Genomic DNA, 27,810 nt, shown 5'->3' on the forward strand with positions numbered 1-27,810 from the left:
CAGGAGTTTTGCATGCTCTGTTCGGAGCTCGAACAAACCGCGCACTCTGCAAACACAGCTAGGTAAGGCGCTAGAAGAAACCGCAGGAAAATGTCTTAAACCAAGTCAGATCCATCTAGCCTCTTATTATCAGCTCTGACTGGCTTTTCAACCAGGCTCTCTGCCAGAGAACACTTTCTCATCTTCTCATCTTTCTCATCTCATCTTCTGCTTACAAGGTGTGTGCTCTACCATGGGGCTTTGACTCTGCCTCATATAGGGACAAAAAATTCTCCACCATGGGCAATAACTGCCTCAACCTCACCATTTGGGTTGAGCATGTGCAAGTTTTAGGCAAAACTATTTATTTATTTATTTTAAAAAAACCTTAATCTCTTAATCTCAGGGGTTCAAGCCCAAAAGATCCCTACAAACTGCTAGATAATTATGTTTAATAAGTCAACTTTAGAGATCTCTGTAGGATCCTCCATTAATTTCCAAAATAATTGGTAAAGGCTGAACACAAATTAACAGGGACTGAAGAAGCTTAATGACTGGGTATGAGCTTTAGTCATAAGCCCCACAATTAAATGTGCACAGAATTTCAACCTCTTTGTTTCCAAAAGCACGGCCCTATTTCAGACTTTCTGGCTATACAGATCATTGTCCACCATGCTGATTTGCTATATTATACACACAAATATTTTTATTTATTTTTTTGCCACTGGATCTTGTAAGGAAAAATGAATATAAAGTAGGAACTCATGTTTTTCAAAAGCCTGCAGCAGCATCTGCTCAGCATTCAAGGCAAACAGAAAACTTTTTACCTCAGGAAAAATAGCTTCAGGGAGGGCTGATCTTCTTAACCCAGTGAGAATTGATGCTGCGTATAAAAAAAGATGAGTGCGGTTTTATAGATCATACAGAATCAACGACTTATCTTGGGAAATCATCTGGCAACGTGACTGGCACCACAGTAAAAGGACGACAGCATGAGGAAATATAATTACCGTATTATGAGCCTATGAAAAAGAGTATTTGTTCTCTATTTACCATACAACATGCCTAAATATACTAAATGCAAAGATGCTTAAGGTTTCAGAGATGCCATCATTTGTTGCCTTGACAGAATGAATGAGAAGCAGTATTTACAGTACACATGTGTACTGTATAATTTAACCATAGTGTCTGCGAACTTGTCATTAAAGATTACCAGGAAAGACTCCTGTCAGTATAATAGACACTATAAATTACAGAGCCAAGTCCTGACTCAAATAAAGGCAGCAAGGGAGGGAAATTGGAAGGGCTCATTCAAATCCGAGCATTATTTAGTTGTTAATCCAGTTTCCCCCTTTTGAATTAGACCAGATTAGTCTACACTTGCATGTATTTGAATTTGTACATAAGAAGCGACTTCAGTCTTTTCCATTAATACTAGTAAGGTAAAAAGGTGAAGGACCCCTGGACGGTTAAGTCCAGTTGAATTCAACTATGGGGTGCAGTGCTCATCTCACTTTTCAGGCTGAGGGAGCCGCCATTTGTCCACAGACAGCTTTCTGGGTCATGACTAAACTGCTTCTGACACAACAAGACACCGTGACAGGTCTCAGAGCACACGGAAATGCCATTTACCTTCCCGCCGCAGCGGTACCTATTTCTCCACTTGCGCTAGTATGCTTTTCGAACTGCAAGGTTTGCAGAAGCTGGGACAGAGCAATGGGAGCTCACCCCGTCGCGCAGATTCGAACTGCCAACCTTCCGGATCGGCAAGCCCAAGAGGCTCAGTGCTTTAGACCACAGTGCCACCCACGTCCCTATTCATACTAGTAAATGTTCCCTTTTTTGTTTCTCTTCGCCTTCTAATGTGTTGATTTGATTATGCCAATTAAGCAACATGGCCACTTAGTTCTTTTGGTTTTTTTTTAAAATCCCCACCCAGGGAGTACACAAAAGCACACCATCAGGCCACTGTAAATTCTCAGCACACGCTTTTGCAATTTTTTGGTTTTTGTACAAATATGAGGGATGGAAACAATTCTCTCTCTCTTCCGCTCAGGAGCATACCAAAAAATGGTTGCAAGCACAGCAGCTAGATAAAGGAAATAAAGGAAAGCATTGAGGAAGTAGTGGACATGGAAAGAGGAGTAGCAAAAAAAGTGACAATTGATCCACCCACCCAAAAGCACTGAAATAAATTATCTGTGATGCTGAGTGGAGCAGTTTGGATTATCTCCATATCTGAATGTACAGGACAAAAGCATTAAAACTGGCCTTGTTTGAGGGTAATGTCATGTGGATGATACAAATGAAATGGGAATGCAAACAGCTGCAAATACACTTTAATCTCTCCAGTGTGGAGAAGCCCTAAGAGAGGCGCTTGCTTTTATATGCACTGGGAGGTAAGAACCATCTCATCAACTGATTCGTCATAAATCACCCTTGCAACACTACAGTGGCTCTTCTTCTCTATCTCCTTTGACTGCAGTCACACCTGAAGAAGTGAAGAAGAAGTGCTGATGGCTGGATTGTATCATGGAAGGCAATATTCTCCTAGGACTCACGTGTCTTGCAAAAAGAAATACATTACAAATCCTCCCACCATTTTCTTGAGAGAGCCAGTGTGGTGTAGTGGTTAAGAGCAATAGACTTGTAATCTGGTGAACCAGGTTCGATTCCCCGCTCCTCCACATGCAGCTGCTGGGTGACCTTGGGCTAGTCACACTTCTCTGAAGTCTCTGAGCCCCACTCACCTCACAGAGTATTTGTTGTGGGAGAGAAAGAGAAAAGAAGATTGTTAGCCACTTTGAGACTCCTTAGGGTAGTGATAAAGTGGGATACCAAATCCAAACTCCTCTTCTTCGTCTTCTTCCCGCACCAAACTTCATAAATTTATCAACAACCGAGTACAACTGAATTTGTCTAAATAATAATTATGATTATGATTTGTGTTTGTAATAAGGCATGGACCTTGTTTTGCACACCACAGTCATCAAGCAACCAAAATCAGCTGCTGATAACTGGATCAGCAAGCCCCATTTTGGATCCAAGCCCCAAAATATATCAAATTATATTTGATAGCTGTCTGAAGCAACTATCAGAGTTGCAAACTACTTCCCAGCCTGTGTCTCTCCCACGTGATTTGTTATTAAACATGCTTCAGGTTTTTAGTTGGAACCCCTATGCACACTTACGCTATGGTGAAATTATTAAGATTTACTTGCAAGTAGACTTGTACTTCCTCCTCCCCTTTGTTTGCTGTTTCTATTTCTTAATTCAGCAGCCAGGGGGAAGGAGGAAGTGACTGTAACTGGTAAAAAGTATTTGATTCCTGAAGCTGTTTGCCAATTTAGCTGCAATCCTCCAACTGGCATCTTGGTTGCCCCTTTGGTATTTTCTGAGGATGCTATGCTGCTCCAGCAACCATTCCTAATTATCCTGGGACACTGGGCAAACAAGATTTCCTTCCCAGGCTCTGTGAAGCTCACCCTTGAATTGTGACGCATGAGCACAGGTTATCGCTGCAGCAAGCCAAGTGATCAAGAGCACAGAGTTCCACTAACATTTCTCTCATTGTCCAGAAATCCTTATGCGCTACAATTAGGACAATATTGGGAAAACTGCTTACAATGCAGTTGTTACTGCCTAAGCTGATCACTGAAACTGCAGTTTCAGATCTTGCCAAATCCCTCATCTTTTAGGTAGAGTGCAGACGGATATCTCCATTAACAATCTATTCTCAATCACTCACTGGCAATGCTAGTTTTCTGGCAAGTACAATTAACTATCTGAGGAGACGGATGAGACTTCAAAAACCGATGAGGCCGACAATAGGCGGAAGGAAGAATTTTGCAGCCAAAAAACTCCAGTAAGATTTTCTAAAAGTGTGATGGTCCAGCATAATTCTGTTCCTATGAAGACCAGATCTACAATCTTTTCTGCTGTGATTGTGGTTTTTGTTTTAATTAGTAAGAGACTTTATTAGGCTTTTGAGTTGGACAAAATCTTCAAATAAGCAGAGTGCGGATTTTCTTGCAGCTGATTTTATCATTTGAAATAGAGCCCCAAAGTAACGTACAGATGCATGCTGATCTCAACAAGGCATCTTTGCTGCAGTGATACAAAACAGGGGTGATTTACAATGGGGAACATCAAGATTTAGCAAACAAGAGCATGGTGTTGCTACACTTGGCAAATGAGACAGAGCCCTTCAGCTCTGATCCACTTACTACTGGCAACTTTCAAATTCCCCTCAGAGGATATCGAAGTGCAGTAGAGCGAGACTACACAGGCTCTGGCATTGCTCTTAGGATACTGGATAAGGGGTTTTCTCCATTCTGCCTCACCACTAACAGCTGTGACACGGCCAAATAGGAAGCGACTATTCTAACCCACACTGATACAAGCGGCTTTTGTACTAAACCCTCTGAAATGCTGCACTCCCAACTGCTTCAGCTGGTAAATTTACCTCCACAAAGCCTAGGACTTTCCGATCAGAAGGTCAGCGGTTCGAATCCCCGTGATGGGGTGAGCTTCTGTTGCTCGGTCCCTGCTCCTGCCAACCTAGCAGTTCGAAAGCACATCAAAGTGCAAGTAGATAAATAGGTACCGCTCCGGCAGGAAGGTAAATGGCGTTTCCGTGCGCTGCTCTGGTTCGCTAGAAGCGGCTTAGTCATGCTGGCCACATGACCTGGAAGCTGTACGCCGGCTCCCTCAGCCAATAAAGCGAGATGAGCACCGCAACCCCAGAGTCGGCCACGAGTGGACCTAATGGTCAAGGGTCCCTTTACCTTTACCTGAGGAACTCTTATAATGAGCCATGAAGGGGTAAGAAAGGCTTTTCACATGTTGTACTCCTAGAGTCATAGAATGTAGCATTGGGAAGGACCACGAGGGTCATGTAGTAGTCCAGCCCCCTGTGCAATGCTAGAATCTTCTGCCCAATGTGGGCTCGAATTCACAACGCTGTGATTAATAGTCTCATGCTCTACCAGCTGAGCTCCTGTGATTATTTTCAAACAAGTAAAGGAAAAGAGAATACAAAGGGCATGGAATGTATGCTCATGATCATATTTATCAGGCACCATTGGTTCAGTAGATGTGCCAATTGGACACTGAATCACCTAACAACACTGGGGAAACGTCAAGATTATTGAACAGATGCCTTTTCTTCAGACCAGGGCTTTATATTCAGGTCAGAGTCCTCTCCGCACAAACAGAACTCAAAAAGTGTGGAAAGCAAAACCAAGTTATTTCCCAAGGTGAAGAGTCCCTCTAGTAATTTTAAACAACGAAGAATCTTGTGGAGTCTTTAAAGACCAATGAATTTTATTGCAGCAAATGTTTTTCTGGAGAAGAATCTACCATAATTTCATCCTACTCTTCTTCCAAAGAAATCCTCTTTTATCTGCACAACAGTCAAGTGTGGTGGTTGTGAGATGATGAATGTGAACCCAGGGTTCAATGAAGACTTCTTGGTCTGCAGGCCCTGTGTCCTAACCTGCTATCCCTCAAAGAATAGATTTTCTTATGTTAGTGAGATATCAGGCTCTTAATTTCAAGGAAGAGAACAATTTCTAAGAGACAGTGTGTCATAATGAATAGTGCTGAACTGACTGAGAAAGAGCTGGTTCAAACCTCCCTATACCATGAAGTTCACAGCATGACTGTAGGGTGATTACATTCTCTTAACCCCAGCCTTTCTCACAGGTTTGCTTTGAGAAAAAAACCAAGGGAAGGGGAAATTATGCACAATGCCTTGATTAATTAAACCGAATAATAATTTAAAGGACACCCCAATTAAGTATTTTTAATGCACACGTACGAAGAGGTTGTTTTGCTTCAGTCTGCAGTAAAGAGGATTTCACAAATCGTGCTTGGTTGGAGAAAGAGAAAATATTTTTAATATAAGCTGAGTAATCAACAGCTAGAGGAAATAAAGGAAAGGAAACCTAGGCTATTGATTGAACAGGAGGCGATCGTATGCCATGAATATGATGCAGTGGCAAAGAGTTGCATTAAGGAAAGGCATTTTGTTTGCTTGCTTAAGTGTATTTTATACACTGCTTTACAGGTGATCTTCAAAAAGTGTTTTACCGTATTTTTCCATGTAGAACACGCCCCCGTGTAGAACACGCACCCAATTTTTGAGGACTCCAAATAAAGAAATCCCCCATATGCACTCACCATGTATAAGACGGCCCCCAATTTTAAACTTGAAAAAACAGGGGGGGAAATATAGTCTTATATACGGAAAAATACGGTACATGGGATTTTTACAACAAGGCAACTTGTTTGTACAAAATCTGCTACTGCTTCTTCTCCCCATTGCTCAGGGCAAGATGGTTCTGCGGAAGCCCACAGGGCAACGTCTGGTGGAGGAAGGAGCTACTGTGGGAACTGGATGGTCACAATCCTCCAAGCTGCTTTTTTCTCCACCTCCCTTCAGACCCCTCTGTGGTGGCAATTGCATCCATAGTGCGGCTGGAGAAGTGGTGCATTTTACAAGGCAATGCCAAGCTATGTAATAATTTTGGCACTTTTGTCGTCAACCTTGAAAGGAACTCCAGCAAGACCTAAAGCTGGGAATGCCCCTCAGCTACCAGAGCACAGGTTCTGCTCATTTCCAGTGCGAAGTCTCAAGCATCCTATGCTGAAGGCAGAAGGCAACATTCAGCACATGGAAAGTATATTCCGCTCACAGGAAATGCTTTTTTTGTACCTCAAGCTCGAGTACTGCAGGAGGGGAAAGGTACAAAATCTATGTGTTGAGCAAGAGTGTGTACAACCACTTGCAGAAGAAGCAAGAGAACTGCTATTCATATTTTGCAAAGGATGGTAGACCTAACCTTGGGGAACATGAATTCCTCCTCTGTTCTTACTAAATCTTACTTAATTTCAATGCCTCGCATCTTGGGAACAGCAAGAAGAAAACAAGGAGTCCCATTAGTGAAAATCCTGCGCAAGGACTTTTGCTTACGCAGCAGGGGAACATTTCGTCTGGCAAGTCAGTGGACGGAACGACGAGACGAGAACGACACAGAAATCCTCCCTTAAGTTTATCTGATTATTAACTGTTATAACATGTTACTGGACATGGGTGGCGCTGTGGTCTAAACCACAGAGCCTAGGACTTGCCGATCAGAAGGGCGGTGGTTTGAATCCCCACGACGGGGTGAGCTCCCGTTGCTCGGTCCCTGCTCCTGCCAACCTAGCAGTTCGAAAGCACATCAAAGTGCAAGTAGATAAATAGGTACTGCTCCAGCGGGAAGGTAAACGGCGTTTCCGTGCGCTGCTCTGGTTCGCCAGAAGCGGTTTAGTCATGCTGGCCACATGACCCGGAAGCTGTACGCTGGCTCCCTCGGCCAATAAAGTGAGATGAGCGCCGCAACCCCAGAGTCGGTCACGACTGGACCTAATGGTCAAGGGTCCCTTTACCTTTACCTAACTTGTCACTATCATACATTTCCGGCCCCCATACATTCATTTTTATTTGTATGCCTCTTTTCCACATGCAAAATCATGCTCAAAGCAGCTTACAGCAAAGTAGCAGGGTGCATTTGAAACGAACGCTACAAAAACCATTTCATAACATAGCAAAACACTAGCACAGTAACAAATTCATAATAACACAGCAAAGCAAAAAAAAAAACCACAACAAAAACATACAAAAAGGCCACATCTCCAAAATATGGGACTGATGTGTGCCAGTCCTCAGCGAGCAATTATTTTTTAGCATTTGAAGCTGCAGCTAGCTTGTAGAAGGTTTCAAGAGATTCAGTCCCAACCCTTTCCTGACAGTGCAATCCTACACAGGTTTACTCAGAAGCAAGTGCCACTGAGGTCAATATAAGGCTTGTTCTCAAGTAAGAGGAATGTTAGCAACCACCTGATATGCCAGTATTGGCAAGACAGTTCTACCCTAGTAATGACTACCGCACATCATTCTCTGCTCAATTCAGGATGCATTCAATCATTCTGCTGTTCTATTTTCAGGGTCAGAAGGATGCTTTCAAAAATAGTTGGATTTCAAGAAAATGCTTTTGTCCTTCAACCTTTATGTGTTGAGAAAGATCAGTCATATTCTTCCATTTCACAGTGCAATGAACATCGCAATTCTCACAACACGGGCATAATGGTCTGAAATAATAAAGCCCATTTTGTAAGGGTGCAATAAAGAGAGAACATTTCATCATATCTTACAAATGAGTTACTAACCTGGAAAATAATCTGTTTTCCCCCCTGAATATACTCTATGGCTACAATGGCAACATCGTTTTTTTCCTCACACTTCCTCGAATTATCACAGAATTTAGTCCCTATTTATGAGATGTGCTTATAAGGGACCACTGGTTACAGAAATCTACCAATTACTGAGGAAATTGATATATTGATAGAAGTAATTTAGATTGTGCCTGCAATCCTATGCCCACTTCCCTGGGACTAAGGCCTATTAGCACAATTAGACTTACTCAAGAGTAGACACTGTATAGTACTGTGCTATATTACTCTTTATGGCAGAAGAAATAAAATTTTCATGACTACAGATTCTTTCCATTGTCAGAAAGGGCTATAATTTTGGTCTGCCAGATATTGTTGTGTGGTTTTTTTTAACTAACAAAATTAAGTTTTATAAATATTATTTTCAAGTAGATTTGTTGTTCTAGCTAGCATATAGAGTGAGCTCTTTTCTTTTCATTTTCAACTTAAAAAAATAACTCACGTTATTACTTCTGGGAATTTCTTATCTTCAAGGCTTCTTTAGTCAAAAGGCCATTAGGTCCAGTAATGGCCGACTTTGGGGTTGCGACGCTCATCGCGCTTTATTGGCCAAGGGAGCCGGCATACAGCTTCCGGGTCCTGTGGCCAGCATGACTAAGCCGCTTCTGGCAAACCAGAGCAGCGCACAGAAACGCCATTTACCTTCCCGCCGGAGTGGTACCTATTTATCTACTTGCACTTTGATGTGCTTTCGAACTGCTAGGTTGGCAGGAGCAGGGACCGAGCAACAGGAGCTCACCCCGTCCTCGGGATTTGAACCGCCAACCTTCTGATCGGCAAGTTCTAGGCTCTGTGGTTTAACCCACAGCGCCACCCGCGTCCCATTCAAAAGGTACAACAAACTTAAGATTGTATAGATCCCAGCCTTGAGTCAATATGTGCCAAAGAACAGGAATTGTTTCAGGAACATATGCTACCGAGTTAGGGGCGCCATCTCGTAGGCACCATTCTCCCTCTCCAAAAAATGGGGGGTGCCCCCAGTGTTCCAAACAATCAGGGGGCAGAGGGGGCTTCCCTGGCCAACTCCTCCTGCTGTGAAAGCTTCCTCTGGTATGCCAAAGAAAAAGTTATCCAATGTTTCATTCCAAACTCAGCCCAGTTCTTTTATGGTAAAATATTGATGCGCATTAAGACCATTTTGCATACCTTAATTCACATTATTTCGGTTTTCTCTCTCTAAATAACAGTGAGAATTATTGTTTTCACTTTATTGTCGTCATATTGTAGGAAATGAGAAATGGGACTTGGAACACTGGGAGCCACAATCATAGGGCAGAGAAAACAGAATGCAGGAGGGGAAACGGGGGTCCCGTTTTCTGACTGCTCTGATTAATTGGAAAAAGTCAGCGCTACGCGTTGCAAATTTGTGCATGCATCAATTACAAAGGCTACCGCTGAGATTCGCAAAACTGTCAACTAGGAAACAGAATACAGCAGAACTAGCCTCACAAACAGGAATGAGCAACTGACAGTCACTATATAACTGTATCTACCCAGAGGTAGAAGTCATCTGTCTTTTGAAGCTATCAAGTCCTTCTACTATTCTGCAATTTAATTTGAAGTTACAATGCTTCCTGAGGGATTTCCTGGCATTATCTGACAGCATTATCTGCATAGCAAGCGCCTGTCAGGAATTTATTGCATGCGAGAAAGAACTAAAAATATTCATGATAAAATGTTAGTTCATTACCAGTAGCGACCGATAGGACAAAAATTGGAAGCACGGTTGTAATTCACTTCACTTTTTGCTGCAGATCTAACTTACAAACATGCCACTTTAGACAAGCAAAATCTTTAGAGAGAAACTACATGACGGCTTCACTTTGAGCCATCTGTTACCTAATCTGTAGTTGGGAGAGGGTGACAGAGTCAGTAATCAAACACCAGTATCTGCTTTAGGCATGGGTGAAAAAAGAAAAGCACCATATTATGAAGCCATTTATAACCGTTTCACTTGAATAGCAGTCACCTGTTAGATCAAAACGTAATACTGAAAAAATAGGAGGCCTTGGAGGAAAATTATTTCTGAATCCCATTGTAAAAAGAAAAAAGAAAAAAAAAGGGTAAAACCATGACCTTTCTAGCTAGTATTTCAAAATGAATCATATATTTCCTTTTCACTGAAATTTAAACGATTGTATTTAGCCACTATTTTATTAAAGGAAAGCGGGAATGGGGAATGCACTGCCAGGAGTGCCCGATTGGCTCTACTGGTGAATAGGCACTGTGCTAACCACACCACTGCCTCCCCTTAGCGTGAGTAACTCAACTGTTGGGGAGTCAGGTAAATACTGCTACTGTTTGGAATCCCATCTAAGAACCTACTTTATCCAGAAATTGCTTAAACTCCCATACCCATGCAGCACCTAGAGTGTTGGCCCTGTCTCTATGAGAGCCTTCTTCAACCTGGTGCCCTCTGGATATTTTGGTCTGGCCCCTGCCAGACCATCCATAAATTTATGCCCAAGGTGCACAAATTTCCTTCCCTTTCTTATTGCCACTCACAACCTCTCTTCAGCTGATGAAGAGATATGATCTCTTCTGATCAACTGCTCTGAAGAACAATAGTGAGAGGTTGTATCTCGCTGGCCGGAAGTGTCAGACAGGGGAATTGCGGAAGTGCGCTTAACAAGGAAGCTGTCATCAGTTTTCAATAAAGAAGCAAGAGCAATAAAGAAGCACACCCACAAAACACAAAGGCTCAAGCAAGGAATGGCAAAGCTTCTGCCACAGCTGCCAAAATTTAGAGAGTCTCTGGGAGGCATTGAAAGGCTTCTGGGAGTGGAGACACAGCCCATGGGTTAGCCACCCCTGCCAAAGGGGAATACCCTCCAAAATGTCACCAATGAAAACAGGGGCATCCCTCCTCTTCTTCTTCTCCCCACCCATCTGACTGGGTTGCTCCAGCCACTCTGGACTGCTTCCAACACATATAAAAACACAACAAAACATTAAACATTAAAAACCCTCCCTATACAAGGCTGCCTTCAGATGTCTTCTAAAGGCTGTAGAGTTACTTATCTCCTTGGCTCAAGGGTTGCATAATTCCATACTCTCCAACATTTCTTTGATGAAAATAGGAACGTCCTGAGGAAAAGTGGAACATTCCAACCAGAAACCAGGACGGCTTCTGTAAATCTGGATCTGTGTAATAAACTAGTGTTAGCAGTAACATGAACCAAGGCTCTGCTCAATATATTGTGCTAGGGGGAAAGCACTGGATATTAGTCTGGGTATACACAAGCGAGAAGGAAATGAAAAACTACTTGGGGGGAAGACATCAAGGAAGATGTAGCCCTGCATGGGGTAAAGGCTCTGCCTGGACCCAAAAAACAGTAGGAATAAGGAAGGATGCAGGTATATGCTCAAATTCAACTCCCAGCTGAGGACACACACATACCATCACCACAATTCCCACCTTAAAATAACTACTTGGAAAATACTGGCTCTGTTTTAAAACACTCCACCTACTATGGCACCTAATAACAAGATGTGTTCTGTTTTCTCAGTTTGTTTACACTGTTGTGTTTTACAGTAATGTAGTCTGTGAAGGGTGGTCTTTCTAATTAGACCAAACTCCTACTTCTACAAAGCAACATGGGGGCAAGAAAATTAATGACGAATTCGGACATAAAAGTCAAGATTTTGGCATGGAAAATGGGCAAGCCTAATATATGTTCCAGTGGCCATTTTGAAAACAATTTATAGAAGTGGACAATACTCAATCTGCTACTTATCTGAAGATGAAACTCGGGGCATGAGCAGACTGAAGATCTGTGGTATGCCTAACCAGTCTAGGTGGTGCTGTGGTCTAAACCACTGAGCCTCTTGGGCTGGCTGATCAGAAGGTCGGCGGTTTGAATCCCCGTGATGGGGTGAGCTCCTGTGGCTCGGTCCCTGCTCCTGCCAACCTAGCAGTTTGAAAGCACACCAAAAAGTGCAAGTAGATAAATAGGTACCGCTCCAGCGGGAAGGTAAACTGTGTTTCCGTACGCTGCTCTGGTTTCGGTGTTCCGTTGCGCCATGCTGGCCACATGACCCGGAAAAACTGTCTGCAGACAAACACCGACTAGCCAACACTAAACATACGGTATCTTCTGAAACTCAAATGCAAGGTCTTTCTGGATGCCACCACTGAAGTGTAGTGAAATGTCACTGGAAATCATCCTGCACTCAAAGTAGCTAACTTTTAACCAATGGAACTTGCATTATTACTGCTGCAATGCATCAAGTGTCTTTGTGCAGCAGATTCCATAATTGTAGGGGGAGTGTCCAAACTCCTGGTCACCACCAAATTAATACACTTAAAGTATGGACAAAAAGGAGAGGAAGCTGTATCGGTCCGTTAGAAAAATTCCAAATTCCAGAGTCAGTTAATGCCTTTATTAGATCTAAACAAAATGTTGCCAAAGTAAAAAAGCTTTCGAGTTCTCCATAACTCTTCAGTGGAATGGATGTTCAGCAAAGTTGGAATGAGGGGAAACAATTTGCCACAATTATTTACTTCGCCCTCTATCTTGCAAGGAACATTTTCCCTTTGCTTACAACTGGAAGCAGATCCAGGTGACTGGGAGATCAGTCATTTCTTGCTTCTTTGTCCTGGGAAATCCTAGACCCAGTCTCAAACCTGTGTTGCACCTGTTGTTGTTTAGTCATTTAGTCATGTCCGACTCTTCGTGACCCCATGGACCAGAGCATGCCAGGCACTCCTGTCTTCCACTGCCTCCCGCAGTTTGGTCACCTAGTTGGTTGGTCACCAGTTTGGTTGCTCCTAGTAAAGCCTAATAAAATTGTGTACAGTCTACATTAAAACTATTAATAAATGCAGGTTTTTTTGTCTTCAACAACAACCCAATTTTTACTCTCACCAGCCCCCTCTTAACATCCAACCTGATGAGAACGCTCAAAAGTTTGGCCACTATTTTATGGCATTTGTGGTTGGCTCTAATAAAGTTATTGTCCAGCTTGAGAGATGGAAATGCTCAGCCGAACTTAATTGCTGGGAGTGTTCTATTAAGTAATAATTACTTAATATTGAAGAAAAGGGGTTTTTTGTTTTTGTTTTTGTTTTGTTTTTTGAAGAAGAAGAAGAAGAGGAGGAGGAGGAAGAAGTTGTTGTGAAATGGAAGAAAATTGGTTCTACAAGCGTAGGATACTTTCAGTGCCACATGCTGGTGGCAAATACAAAAGACCAGGAATTCATAAACTAATGAAACTCAGGCCAAAGCACAAGTAAATACTGTCATTTCAGTCACTGTAATATTAGTTGCCAGTTACCGTCCACCTTGCTTGGGTTCAGTGCTATTCTGAATAGCACTGAAATTGTTTAATTGCCCTCACAAAATTGGTAGTGAACAGATAAGGAGTGCTCCAACAAAGAGACTGTGAAAGAGACAAAACTCCACGGTAAGCAAGGTGGGCGGGGGGCGTTGGTTCTCCACTAAACTCATTCTTTCATCTCACATTGATGGAATGTTGCCCTCAACAATAGATGTTCTGTCCTTACAGAAGAGCTGTTAACTGTACACATTTCAATTATTATTCAATTACGTTTATTTCTCAGCAGGACGACACTTTTTGTCTTTGCAGACAAAAGATTAAATGTACCGCACCAGGAGATGCTCAAGTGTAGTGTTCAGTTAATAATCAGATTATCTGAATACACTAGTTTAAAGGTAGATGTCAGGGGTTTAGGTGCAGAGGCACGGGCAAGGGAGGAAACAGAGAGCGAAGGGGAGGAGACAGAGGAAAGGATGAGTGATGACGACGACCCGAGATCTCCCAGTCTTTCCAGTGAATCAGAGGATTCACAGAAAGGAGCACCAGTGGCCAGGGCAAGGGGGGAGTCTAGGGAGGCACCCCAGGAAGATAGAGCCAGAGGAGACTCAGGGGGGAGCAGCTGGAGATCGGGACCAGCGTCACCGCCAGGAAGCAGGGAAGAGGAAAGGAGCCAGGAGGGAAGCGCTGGCAGCTCACCACAGGAGGGAGGGCAGGAGTCAGGAGTGGCCACACCTCCATCGGGGAGCGAGGAAACGGTTAAGAGGAAAGTGGAAGGTTGGGCGCGCGCGCCAAGTTCAAATGCAGAGGAAGGCGGCGCAGTGAGCAGCCCCGAAAGGGAACCGGGTCCTAAAGCCCGGCGCAAGGAGGCAGAAGGGTCCGGGTCAGCGTCAGAAGAATCCCGGAAGGAAGAAGCCCCGGGGGGTAGAGGGACCCAGAGGAGGACAGTCAGGAGGAAAAGGTGGAGCAAGGCTAGGATATTAAGTTGGTGCGCACGGGGCGGAGACTCAGACGGAGCCTCGCCGATCTAGCTAGTAGACGTAGAGTTGCAGACAGCAGCGTGAGAATGGAAACTGTAATTCAATAAAGACTTTTACTTAATGACCGCTGGCTAGCGTGATCCTCTGTGAGCTAGGATCTTGAAGCAGCTCTGACAGTAGGCTCCGTCTCCACATTGTGGGCATCTGCAGCCTCGAGGAGAGGAGAGAAACAGGCGCCCACTAGCGAGCTCACGAACGGCAGGAGACATGACGGCTGAGCAGCAGATAGAGGACCTCAGAAAAGCAGTGGCACAACTGAACGCCGAGGTTCTCGCATCCAGGAAGAGAGAGGACGAGGCAGCTGCCGCCTGCAGGGATCTCCAGGTCAGGTTAGACGTACTGGCAAAGCAACCACCCCGGCAGGAGGGAATTGGGTTGGCGAGACGGACAGGCGGGCTGCTCTCTCACTTCGATGGGAACCTGCAACAGTATCCCAACTTTAGAGCCGACGTACTGTGCGCACTGCAACTGTTGCATAAAGACTTTAGAGATGAACAGGAGAGAGTGGGGTTCATCATGTCCCATCTGCATGGGGAGGCGAAAGCATGGTTGCGCAATTTATGGAGAGATAACGATCCGGCGCTCCAGAATGCGGATGCCTTTATTAAAGCGATGGATGGGTGTTTCTTATCAAGTATTGACATTGATCTTGCACGGAAGGAGGTGCATGGGCTGAGACAAGGGAGGGCCAGCGTCAGACAGTATCATGCACGCTTTTTCGCCTTGGTCAGCGCCCTGGAATGGGACAGAGATTCGGCTCCTGTAAGAGACCTCTTTTGGGAGGGACTGCACAACTCGATTAAAGATGAGATAGCGAGGGGGGAGAGACCCCGAACCACCCAGGAGGTCGTTCAGAGGGCACTGGCCGTGGGGGTGAGGCTGGAAGGACGTCCGTGGAGCAAGGACGAAGGACGTGGAGGGCGCGAACCAGCCGGGGGCCCCTCCTTCTTTCCCAGAGAAGCAGCGCGAACGCAATCCACGCCTCCGCCAGGAGGAGGAGCCGAACCTATGGAGGTTGGAGGTGCAAGGGCTCAGTCAGCAACCAGAGCCCTAGCACCGGCAGCAGTGAAGGCGAAGCCTCCTAGAGGGACCAGGAAGTGTTACGTCTGTGAGCAGCCAGGGCATATGGCGAAAGAGTGTCCCCAGAGGCCCCACAAGCTTACTGCAGCCTCAGCAATGGTGACTGCAGCAACGCAGCAGGGAGGACCACAGCAGGGAAACGACAATGTCTGGCTGGAGGAAGAGGCACTGGGGCCCAGCCAGACGTGTTAGTGACGCAGTCCCCAGAAATTTTACAGCCAGTGAACCCCCTCCCGCCCAAACCAGTAGTGAGGCTCACAGCATCTCTCCAGCTGCCCAATGGAATCACCATGGACGTGCCAATCACCATCGACTCCGGCAGCAACGCGGACTTTATAGGGCAGGAATTTGTCGACAGGCACGCTGTGCAGTTGCTGCCGGCCACACTGCCCCTGCAGGTTGTCACGGTGGATGGCAGGGAGCTGCTAGGGGGGCAAGTGGTGAAGCAGACGCCACCAATGGTGATGCGACTTGGGAATCACAGGGAAGTCATCAGCTTCAACGTCACTCAACTGTCTGACACGCCCATTGTATTGGGTATGAGTTGGCTGGACAAGCACAGCCCAACGATGGCTTGGTTCCAGAGGCAGCTGGTCTTCGGCTCTTCCTTTTGTGCTGAACACTGCATCGTACCCAGGCAGGAAGGAGAGGAAGAGGAGTCACAGCTGCTGCTAGGCACACTGCAAGCGATTCCCCACAAGTACGCAGAATTTCTGGAAGTTTTCTGCGAGAAGGAGGCGGACAGGCTACCCCCTCACAGACCATATGACTGCAAAATTGACCTGCTGCCGGGGGCGGCGCTGCCTAAAGGGAAGCTGTATTCCATGTCTGAGGACGAACTGCAGGAACTCAAAGACTTCATCGATCATAATTTGGAGCGCGGTTTCATCCGGGAGTCTAAGGCAGTGGGGGGCAGTCCTGTATTCTTTGTTAAGAAGCGAGACACGCCCCACAAAAGACTCGTAGTGGATTACAGGATTTTGAACAGTGTGACCAAGCCGTCGGACTTCCCCATGCCCCGCATCGACGACCTCCTGGCGAAGGTACGGAAGGGAAAGGTGTTCACCAAGTTGGACCTGCGGGGGGCGTACAACCTCATTCGCATGCGGGAAGGTGATGAGTGGAAGACAGCCATGTTCACGCCACTGGGTACCTACGAATACAGAGTTATGCCTTTTGGACTGCAAAATGGCGCTCACGTTTTTCAAGCATTTATGCATCACGTGTTGGCGGGACTTCTCTACAAGACGTGCGTCTGTTTCTTGGATGACATCCTGATCTTTTCGGAGTCGCAGCAAGAACATGACAAGCACGTCAAGGAAGTGCTGGGCAGGCTAAAGCAACACAGGCTCTACGCCAAGCTGGAGAAGTGCCAATTTGACGTGCCGGAGGTGGATTTTCTGGGCTACAAGCTGTCTGCCAAGGGGCTCGCCATGGACAGCGCCAAGGTTCGAGCGGTGTTGGATTGGAAGAGCCCACGCAACCGGAAGGAGGTCCAACGGTTTGTCGGCTTTGCGAACTTCTATCGCAAGTTTATCAAGGGCTTCGCGATGCAGACGGCGGCCATCACTGACACCCTTAGCTCCAAGAAGAAGAAGTTCATCTGGACAGAGCAGGCGGAGCAGTCCTTTCAGGCCCTCAAGCGTCTCTTCGCGTCGGAAGAGCAGCTGCTTCATGTCAACCCCAGCATGCCGATGAGGGTGGAGACAGACGCTTCGGACAGAGCAGTGGGGGCGGTCCTGCTGCAGAAGGACCCGCAGGGCGTGTGGCGGCCGGGAGCGTTTTACTCCAGGAAGCTCAGCAAGTCCGAGCAGAACTACACCATATGGGACAGGGAGTTGCTGGCCATTCATGCAGCGTTCAAGGCGTGGAGGCACTTTCTGATCGGCGCCAAGCACACGGTGCAGGTTTGCACGGACCACAAGAATCTGGAACACTGGCGCACGGCACAGTTCCTGAACCAGAGGCAGATACGTTGGGCTGAGTTCTTTGCGGACTTCGACTTCCGAATAGAGTATGTCCCGGGGGACACCAACATCATGGCAGACGCTCTCTCCCGCAAGCCACAGTATCTGGAGGACGCAACACCAGCGGCCGCCATGCACATCTTTGCACCGACAGTGTGGGCGTGCGCCGCGGCGACCGTGGACCTAGAGGCGGTGCGGCGAGCGTTGCAGGGGGACTCCTTCGCACGAACGAAGATGGCAGAGGTGCGAGGGGGCAAGGCAGCGGCCGACGGTTTCCAGCTACGAGATGGCTTGCTCATCCGTAAAGGGGCCATCTACGTGCCGGGTGACGAACTTCGAGCCAAGGTGCTACAGCAGCTGCACGACGCACCCACGGCCGGGCACTTTGGCAAGGAGAAGACGGTGGAATTAGTAGCCAGGGATTTCTGGTGGCCTGGAATGAGAGGGGAGGTCGCAGACTACGTAGCGAGGTGTGACACCTGCCAGAGGGCAAAGCCGGTGCACAAACCGCCGGCTGGACTGTTGGAGCCGCTGCAAACTCCGGTCGAACCTTGGGAAAGGGTGGCTCTGGACTTTGTCACGGATCTGCCCAGCTCAAGGGGCAAGACGGCAGTGTTGGTGGTGGTGGACCTGTTCTCCAAGATGGCGCATTTCATTCCGTGTGCTAAGGTGGCCACGGCGGAGCAAACCGCCAAACTGTTCATAGACCACGTGTTCAAGGTTCACGGTCTGCCACGGTCTATTCTGTCCGACCGCGGGCGGCAGTTCATCTCGAACTTCTGGCAGAAACTGATGGGCTTCCTAAACGTCAAGATCAATCTGGCGTCGGCGAGACACCCGCAGACTAACGGGCAAGCGGAGCGAGCCAATGCCATCATGCAGCAGTACCTGAGATGTTATGCAAACCAACAGCCTGCGACGTGGGTAGATTACCTGCCGCTTGCAGAGTTTGCCTACAACAACACGAAGCACGTATCCACGGGCGTCACGCCGTTCTTCGCCAACAACGGGCGGCACCCTAGAACCTTTCCGGGACTGGAATGCAGGGGAGAAGGGGAGCCGCAGTCAGCAGATGCGTTCGCGTCGGAGCTGCAGGAAGTCCACGATCAGCTGCGGCGCCACCTGGAGCTGACTAAACACGCATACAAGGTACAAGCGGACAAACACAGAAGGGTTGGTGAAGAGCTCCACGTGGGAGACTGGGTCTGGTTAGCAGCCCACGCAGTGCCGGCCAGGTCGTTGGCCAAGAAGAAACTAGGGCATAAACAACTGGGGCCCTACCAAGTCGAAGAGCAGGTCAACCCGGTGGCTTTCAAGCTGGCGCTTCCGGAGGGTTCCAGAATGCATCCGGTGTTCCACAGATCGGTGCTCACTCCCTACAAGGCACCGCACAGGTTCCAGGAACCCGGAACGGCGCCGAGTCCGCTCAGAGAAGGAACGGGGCACGCGGGAGTGGCACAGGAGGAGCGCATCAACGACGTCACGGAGATTTTGGACTCCAGATGGGGGGAAGAGGGAGTAGAATACTTTCTCGCCAGGGAGGGCACCCCGGCCAGTGCGAACAGCTGGGTGCCGGGCTACGCTTTAGACGAACCTCTGCTCAAAGACGAGTTTCATGCCCTCTTCCCACATAGACCTATGCCAGCAGACTTTTTCGACGACTGGCTTTTCACGCCCACGCTTTCGGACAGCACGTTCAGGGGGTTCGACTCGGACGAGGAACCAACACGAGACGTCCGTTCCCCGGAGGGGTCACCCTCGGGATCGGTCTCAGAACCCTCGTATTGGTGGGACGATAGGCCGGAGGAGCAGTTCCGCAGGAAGTGGCTGGACTGTTCCGGCAGAGCAACGCCGCCTGGAGGAAGTGCGGGAGAGACGGACATGGACATTTTCGGGGACGACCCTGGTTTCGAGCACGGCGGCACAGAGATGGAAGAGGAGGTGACTGTCGTCAACGAGAGCAGAGAGGAAGACCTGGAAGAGTTCCGCTGGAGGCCTGCCACGGGAAGCGACCGATATCCGACGTTCGTCCCTTTGCAACAGCAGCCCCCAGCTCCAGCACCGGAAGGAGGGGAGGGGGGACTGGGGGGCTTCGAGGGGGGGATGGATGTCAGGGGTTTAGGTGCAGAGGCACGGGCAAGGGAGGAAACAGAGAGCGAAGGGGAGGAGACAGAGGAAAGGATGAGTGATGACGACGACCCGAGATCTCCCAGTCTTTCCAGTGAATCAGAGGATTCACAGAAAGGAGCACCAGTGGCCAGGACAAGGGGGGAGTCTAGGGAGGCACCCCAGGAAGATAGAGCCAGAGGAGACTCAGGGGGGAGCAGCTGGAGATCGGGACCAGCGTCACCGCCAGGAAGCAGGGAAGAGGAAAGGAGCCAGGAGGGAAGCGCTGGCAGCTCACCACAGGAGGGAGGGCAGGAGTCAGGAGTGGCCACACCTCCATCGGGGAGCGAGGAAACGGTTAAGAGGAAAGTGGAAGGTTGGGCGCGCGCGCCAAGTTCAAATGCAGAGGAAGGCGGCGCAGTGAGCAGCCCCGAAAGGGAACCGGGTCCTAAAGCCCGGCGCAAGGAGGCAGAAGGGTCCGGGTCAGCGTCAGAAGAATCCCGGAAGGAAGAAGCCCCGGGGGGTAGAGGGACCCAGAGGAGGACAGTCAGGAGGAAAAGGTGGAGCAAGGCTAGGATATTAAGTTGGTGCGCACGGGGCGGAGACTCAGACGGAGCCTCGCCGATCTAGCTAGTAGACGTAGAGTTGCAGACAGCAGCGTGAGAATGGAAACTGTAATTCAATAAAGACTTTTACTTAATGACCGCTGGCTAGCGTGATCCTCTGTGAGCTAGGATCTTGAAGCAGCTCTGACAGTAATAAAGCTGTTGATTGTATTAATTAAGTTTACTTCTCAAAAATATGATTTACATGCTAACGAATATGGATAATTTTTACTTTTAGGTAACAAAGATGGTAAAAAACCCCACAAATAGCTGAAGTTAAATGCTTCAGTGAGTAACAGAATAAGTCTCAATAGGACCCCTGGACAGTTAAGTCCAGTGGAATTCAACCATGGGATGCTGCTCATCTCTGCTTTCAGGCCAAGGGAGCCAGCGTTTGTCCACAGACAGCTTTTCCAGGTCATGTGGCCAGCAGGACTAAACCACTTCTGACGCATGGGGCACCATGATAAGTGCTAGAGCACACGGAAATGCTGTTTACTTTCCCACCAGAGCAGTACCTATTTATCAATAGTAGCAGCAGTCAGAAGCAGACCACCATCCTCACTTCTCAAATCTCACCCTATGTATGATGTAAAAGTACCTTCCATTTGTGCTGCTGGTCATGCACAGGGCAGGGCTTCAGTAGTTACAAACGTGCTCTTCCAATCAGAAAACTATGGTTTGTGAAGTTGCAAACAAACAAGTCTCTAGTTACGGCATAAGAACAACTTATAAGAAAACTGAACAATCTTGACAACAGAGATACAGTACAATGTAAAGCCTAGGACAGGCATGTCCAAAGTCCATTTTGGGGGCCTAATCCTGTGGCAGTTTATTTATTGGTGTCAGGAAAACAGCACAGTGCTTGTCAGCTTGGTGAAGCTTCTACTCAAACAGGCAACTCATTCAAAATAAGCTACTTCTTATCCTTTCTGACATAAAATTGGCATGGACCTTCCTCAGAACTGTCTCTTCTACACTGCCAAGTTTCAAGACAGTCGGCAGAACCATTTTCTAGCAATACTATTGCCTGATTTTTAAATTATGGTAAGATTCTGCTGGCTCACCTTCAGAACCACCCATAAGATAAGACAACTGTGGTCCTATAAATCACTTTGGGTGGGATTCACCTCAAGAACCCTGTCAGCGGAAGACCTGTACAATCTGTTCACAAAGACTGAAATCCTAAACACTCATCCGGAAAGAAGACTTGTTAAACTCAGTGGGTCTTATTTAGTAGTAGATGAGCACTGGGTTGCACTGACAGTTTGGTAAGTGACTGAGTAAGAAGTCTGTTTTCACAAGTTTCAGAACCAGGCCCTAAGCGCTTTGAACAGCTGGCACACATAATCCTCCTGTTCACATGTAACGGATTGTGGCCATTTACCTCCTCCCCAGTCATTTTGCCACTGCACTACACTGAGTCAAGTAATGACTTGGTTTAGAATGTTATCCGAATCCAGGCTTGTGATTTATCTCTCTCCAGAACCACCAGGAGCTGTTGTCTTATGATTTACAGCTTGTGATTTGTCTGAAGAGAACTACGCCACATTCCCAGTTCCAGACAACAGGCTAAGTCACCCCATGACTTAGTTCAGTGCACCACAGCAGCAAAGCAGCCAGGGAGAAACAAAGCAGCCACCATCTCTTCTCTGGGAATCCACGTTTGCTTGTTCACATTGAGCTATGGTTTGGCTTAATCTTATATGTGAATCAGGTCAACTAAATTGCTCAGACAAGAGCTTGCTACTGTTTAAACAGGAAAGCCTTCAAAATACTGATTCAATTGCCATAATGTTATGGTCGCATCCATAAAATAATTCAATATTTCCTGCTCTTTAGGGTTGTACTGTACTTCTGCTTCTCTCCAAATATCTTAATTTTTTCCTGCTTATTCCCTTCAACTGAATGCATTCTTGTTCCAACTGAGGATCACCTCTAGCCCAACCCCTTGCAGTGCAGGAAAATGCAGTTGTCCCATATGGGGATTGAACCTGCAACCTTGGCATTATCAGCACCACGCCCTAACCAACTGAGCTATCCACTTGTGTAACAAGCTCTGTCTTCCATGTTCCAAGGGAAAGCCAAGCCAGAGTTAATACTGTCCTTGCTCACCAAAAAGTAGGCATTTATATTTTGGCCTCCTTCTCCCACGGATATCCCTAGTGGCAAAATAAGCCTGAGCACTCATCCACAGGAACACTGCACAAAGGAGAGGCAGGGTTTGTGGGCCTTTTAAGAATAAGGTAGAAAGGGACGGGTAGAGTAAGAAACAAAGCTGATCACTGCTACCATTTTTTTTCCTTCTGCGCAGAAAGCTTACAATCCATAACACTATGGAGGAGGCCATTATATTCTTAGTTCACATAGTGGTTCAAGCGCTGGACTAACACCTGGGAGACAAGGGTTCAACGCCGCACTTGGTCATTAAGTTCCCTGGGTGACCTCCAGCCGGTCACTGCCTCTCAGCCTAACCTATCTCACAGGGTTGTTTGTGAGGGTTAACTGAGGGAGAGGAACCATGTATGTACACTTAAGCTCCATGGAGGGAAAAGGTGGGATAGAAATACAATGAAACAAATGAATAAACAAACAAACAAGCCTGACAGAGGTCACCAGCACCTGAGAGTGCATCATAGAATACAACCCAAAATATTGTGCAACTTATGTTGTGCATTAGCAAATGATTCTTCCTATCTTACAACAGGAAGTCTGAATCACACCAGCTGCAATCCAAAGGCATCATTGTGCAAGTAGGAGGCACTATCACCAGGTTAAAATAATAAAAAATAAAAAATCACTGATCTTTCCTTTCTGCTGCAAGCCTTGATGGTCCCCCCTGCTGGAGAAGCAGTTTTGGGGTACATACAAGAGGCTGCAGCAGAAAAGAGGAAAGCCACATTCTCTGAGTTCAACTCGGCTTAGAAAACAGGATCCAAGCCATCACATTAGCCCTCCTGCGAAAAAGAAGGATATACACAATTCATAATTTATTCCACATGGGTTGGGCATTGCCCGTACATAACTCTGAAATGGCAGCCATTCATCCAATAAAGTGAAAGGATTTTATTTTTAATTTGTATTTTAGTTTCATTCCACCTCAAGATCAGTCCTGCAGTTAATTCAGCTTAATAAATGTTGTCCTTCATATTAGATTGCCCGACTGAATTCTACACAGGGCTACGTTTCAGTTGGTCCGTCATTCAATACTTTTTTTGTCAAGGTTGCTACTTGTTTAGAGGGTAGCATTTGGCATAACAAAACTTTTCACCGCTGGGGAAAAAACGTGGTAAAAAAGAAAAGCCTTCTTTGAGTAAGACCTCAGGAAACTGCAAACTGAAGCCAACTTCAAATAGAACTGAGGCAAATGAGTGACTTAAGTGGGTAACTCATACTGTGTGTGTGTGTGTGTGTGTGTGTGTGTGTGTATTGAAAAGGAACTGCATTGGAAACATAAATATTTGCTCTAACTTACATTGAATTAATGAGCTATACATCCAGGCAACTAGGCAATGCAACATGACAATGAAAGCACATCAATTTATCCTGAAATACAACCCACGTTAGAAATTCAGATACATAAAAGAGGTGCCATACAGCTCCTTAAACCAAGGTGACAGTTGCCAAAATGGAATGTCTTGCTGCCATTTTGGGGCAAGACAGCTCTAACAAGTCTTTTTCTTCTTCTTCTTCAAACGATGGACTGACTTTGACAGATTATCAGTTAAACATCTGGCTAGTTCTGATGACAACCTTGAGCTAGGTTAAGAATTCTGAGAACTTAAAAGAAGAAAAGTCACTTGATCCAGGGACAGTCTACATATATACTGGCCTATTCCTACTTTCTTTTCCCCTTAATGTGGACACAGACCATTCATAACATAAGAATATTCTTCACAACTGTGAGCAGGGCAGTGGGGTGGAGTTAAGTGAAAACAAGCTACAACAATTAAAACTATAACGTTGTTCGCCGCTCCTGCTCAGGCTGCACAGAAAAAGCATTTTGGTTCCTGAAATTCATTCCGATGGTGCAGATAAAATATAATGGATAGAATTATACAGGATGTGTTGCTGGTGTGTGAAAAAATACAAGATCCAATGACCCGCAGACATGCACCTCCAGATGGTAGAGATGTCAGGCGCCATCCTGGCGCCCAGGCATCTTCAGTTGGTTGCATGTGGCCAATGGCTAGGTGCAAAATGCACCTGGCACCTGGCTAATTTCTATAGCTGAATACAACAAACTTCAGCCTACATCATTTTATCCTATCCTGTTTCTTTGCAGTTCTTCAGCAGCCTCTAAAAGACAAGGTCATATCATGTGGACAAACTACAATCAAATTAAGGTAGGCATGGATATACGAGTGAAGGATGGTTGTTACATAAGAGAATGATATCCAGTCCCAAGAGATTATGCCATGGAAGCGGGGGGAAACCCTGCTCAAATCTCTGATCCAGTGACATCCAGTTAAGATTTAGGTGTTCCCAAGATTATGAACTAACTATCAATCATATAATGAGAAGCTAGTGCCACCAGGGCTCAGCAGCTACTGACAATTTTATTGGTGGACACATTAACTGGTTTCTTGCACTTGTGACTCATTGTTAGTACATTAGAAATTATAATGTGAAAGAGAAGCTATTTATTTAATTATTTCCAAGCAGGAATGAGTGCACAATTTTCTAAAGAGGCTCAGGCACATTTCCTGACAGATGACAGATTGTTAAATTCAAGTTACACTGCAGGTTAGTGTTCGACCTTGGAAATGTGTTTCACTGCAAGAAATACAAATGAGATATTCTGGCTTTATTTCCTGATGGTGAAAGGCTTTTTACTAGTCAACAAGAACACCCACAGTGTTAGGCAGCCTCACAACAATTTGATTGTCAAATGAAATTAAAGAGATGGGAAGCCTTAAAGATTACCACATTGCGCATTAGAAAGGGTGAGCCTGTCAAAGCAGTCTTTCCCAAAGAGCCTTAAATAACAGCAAGGATAAACAAATGTTTCACAGCATCTTGAGCAAACTAAAATTAAAACACAATTCATCTAAGAAACCTAGCTGAGAAAAAAGAAAGGTGATGGTTTAGTGTGCCAACTTTTCCATCAAAATTTTAAAGCTCGCCTTCTCCAACATGCAGGAGCAATTAATTAAGCACAGATGTGAAATTGTACTTTTGCAATGAGGAGAATGTCCCAATTTCACTTACAAGATGAAAATAAGCAAACTGAGCTTTCAAAACGGTTTTACTTCATTGCTACCGAATTATGTTATATAACATCATGCCCCCACGCCAGTTCTGGGTGTTTAAGCTTCATCTGGAGGTTTATTACAGCACAGTATCAGCATCGGATTACAACTTTTTAAGCATGCACACGCAGCTTCTTTTATCATTATATGAGGAAGGTATCGCATCCCAGGCCCAGCTTTTCTGATGACATCGTTAATGCAGAGAAAATGCTCCCGCTATGCAGGAAACACACATCTTGACTGCAAAGGAAAGGAAAGGGACGGGGAGGGGGCAGAGAAATCCCTTCTGTATTAGTATTATCATCCATTCGTATGCCAGCGAAGAAATGCAGGGATAACAACCCTGTTAAGGCAACAACTCCCCTCTAAAATAAAACAACGCAGCATCTTTTCCAGAGTGCCTTTTACCACTCTAGTTTGAAAAGGCAGACTTGCCCCAATGGGCATTTAAGGTCGTGAGCGGGGGGGGGGGGGTACGGGTACGCAAGCATGTGCATCTTCCCATGTGCGCGCACCTGCACAATCCAAGTCATTGGAGAGTGTGCCCACGAATACAGACCTGCTCCTCTTCCTATGCCTGTCTGGCCGAATCCGAGTTGGTGGGTGGGTGCAGGCAGAGCGAGAGAGAGAGGCCTGCGCGTGCCTGCGTGCCTAGCTCTCTGCTTTATCTATCCCACCCGGAGAGCCGGCCAGACAGAGACCGGTTCTCCGGCCCTGAGCGCAGTTTCGTCCCGGCGCACGCAGCCATTGTCCCCCCGCGCCAACGCATCGCTCGCAGCATGTGATGCGGCGCGAAGCTGACACGGGCAACTTGGCCGGCTACTCGCCGGCTCGGCGGCGGCGGCGACGTGCCGCTCCTGCGTGGCACGCGTCCGTTAGGGGCCCTCGGGGTCTATCCAAGAGGCTGGCAGCGGGGCGTGTGGGGGGAAGAGCGGGGAGGCTCCATCCTCCTCCGCCGACCCACCGCCGCTCCCGGCCTGCGAAATCCCCTCAGATGCGGAGGGAGCAGGGCACAAAGGCAACCCCCGGCGTTACGCCGCTGCCAGACCGAGCGAGAAGGAGAGGAAGGGAGCAGCACCTTACCTGGGCTGGGCGCAAAAGGCGCGCGTTCGGGCCGCTGCAGCAGGAGGATGCGGGCGCTTGGAGATGGATGAGGGCGCATGGAGAGCGGCGCGCTCCTCCTGCCAAGGGAACGCGTGTGGCGTCGTCGGCTCTTCCTCCTCGCTGGAGAAGGAGCTGCTCCTGCTGCGGGCGGCTGGAGGGGGTCCCCCTCCTCCTCCGTGCAGCCTCGCTCGCTCGCTCGCCCGCCCTCAGCCTCGACGACTCCCGCCCCTCTCCGCACGGAGCAGGCTGGCCTGTGCCAAGACCCGGACGCGTGGAGCCAGCCGGAGCGGGAGTCAGTGCCAAGTCATCCTCCCGCCCAGCTTGGAAGAGGCAGCAGGGCGGACTGGAAAGCAGAAGGGCGGCGGCGGCGGCGCGGGGAACCCACCCACCCAAGCGCCCGCCCGCCCTGCTCCGTCCAGCCCCCCGCGCTTTCCTCTCACTTCGCCTCAGGCTGGAGACCCGGCACGCGGCGCCGAGAAATGCCAGCCGAGGACCCCGCGGCGCCCGCTGCTCGCTTGGAGAGGGGGCTGCCTCTTCTCTCTCCGCCCCCCCCCCCGCGAATCAGCTCAAGTCTTTGGAAGGGAAGCGGTCGAGGGAACCCTTTTCGGAAGACTGCGTGACGCACGTATGAATGTGAAATCTGCATGCACACCTACATGCAAGCATAGGGGCATGTTTATATTTGCCAGCGGAAGCAGGTGGCTGCGGGGGGGGGGGGAGTGTGGAGGAGAAATTCGATTCGGCCTGCGTTCCAGTGAGAAGCTGCCCATTTCTCCAACCCAGACATAATAATAATAATAATAATAATAATAATAATAATAATAATAATAATAATAATAATAATAATAATAATAATAATAATTTATTATTTATACCCCGCCCATCTGGCTGGGCCTCCCCAGCCACTCTGGGCGGCTTCCATAAAAACCAAAAATACAATAAAATATCACACGTTAAAAACTTCCCTGAACAGGGCTGCCTTAAGATGTCTCCTGAATGTCAGGTAGTTGTTTATCGCTTTGACATCTGCTGGAAGGGCGTTCCACAGGGCGGGCGCCACTACCGAGAAGGCCCTCTGCCTGGTTCCCTGTAGCTTTGCTTCTCGCAATGAGGGAACCGCCAG

The 27,810-nt window shown here is 47.3% G+C and overlaps 1 protein-coding gene across 12 annotated transcripts in view; it reads right to left on the minus strand.

Annotated features, from left to right (window-relative positions):
- OSBPL6 (oxysterol binding protein like 6) overlaps nucleotides 1-27,416 on the minus strand; it is a 107,679-nt gene extending 80,263 nt beyond the window's left edge. For 3 of the 12 annotated variants that reach the window (XM_081207556.1, XM_081207554.1, XM_081207555.1), the window contains exon 1: nucleotides 26,667-27,413. The gene's annotated coding sequence lies outside the window, so the exon portion shown is untranslated. Of the gene's footprint in view, nucleotides 71-806; nucleotides 863-26,142; nucleotides 26,378-26,666 lie in introns of those variants that run through there. The other 9 variants (XM_081207563.1, XM_081207553.1, XM_081207558.1 and 6 more) reach the window with 8 other exon arrangements.
- Nucleotides 27,417-27,810: the final 394 nt, after the last annotated feature.

The sequence above is a fragment of the Podarcis bocagei genome (genome assembly GCF_964188305.1).
Source record: "Podarcis bocagei genome assembly, chromosome: 1".
NCBI classification, from domain to species: Eukaryota; Metazoa; Chordata; class Lepidosauria; order Squamata; family Lacertidae; genus Podarcis; species Podarcis bocagei.